At 55.5% G+C, this 380-nt stretch overlaps 1 protein-coding gene across 1 annotated transcript in view; it reads right to left on the bottom strand.

Moving 5' to 3' along the window:
* The window catches only part of clpb (caseinolytic mitochondrial matrix peptidase chaperone subunit B), a 29,147-nt gene that overhangs the window by 14,724 nt on the left and 14,043 nt on the right, over positions 1 to 380 (bottom strand).

Below are 380 nucleotides of genomic sequence, written 5' to 3'. Positions count from 1 at the left end.
TTAGTGTGTCCTTGTATCTGTATTGTGTGCATCTGTGAGCATGTGTGTCTCTTCTGGCCTCCTACCACCTACGGAGCCGTCCATTACCGAGTGTGCCCCTGGCCACGGGCCTGATGTGGAGCCTGGGGAGGAGCTACAGAGCCTCTGCAGGTAGCGTGAGGGACTGAGGGCCGAGGAGAGGCCCGGGGGCGGGCCTGAAGACTGTGATGGATGGAGATGCGAGTCGAGGGCCGGCTAAGGCCAAAAGAGCAAACCCACGGCTAGTAGAGTAACATGGACGCACACAAACACAGGGGAAATAAGGTATAAGATACACATGCAATGTGCACATACATGAAGGGAAGATGACACGCACACACCCAAATCCACAAAGATGTCCC

The sequence above is a fragment of the Morone saxatilis genome, unplaced genomic scaffold (genome assembly GCF_004916995.1).
Source record: "Morone saxatilis isolate NCDOM2014 unplaced genomic scaffold, NCSU_SB_2.0 Contig8, whole genome shotgun sequence".
NCBI classification, from domain to species: domain Eukaryota; kingdom Metazoa; phylum Chordata; class Actinopteri; family Moronidae; genus Morone; species Morone saxatilis.
This window is presented reverse-complemented; position numbering and strand designations above follow the sequence as displayed.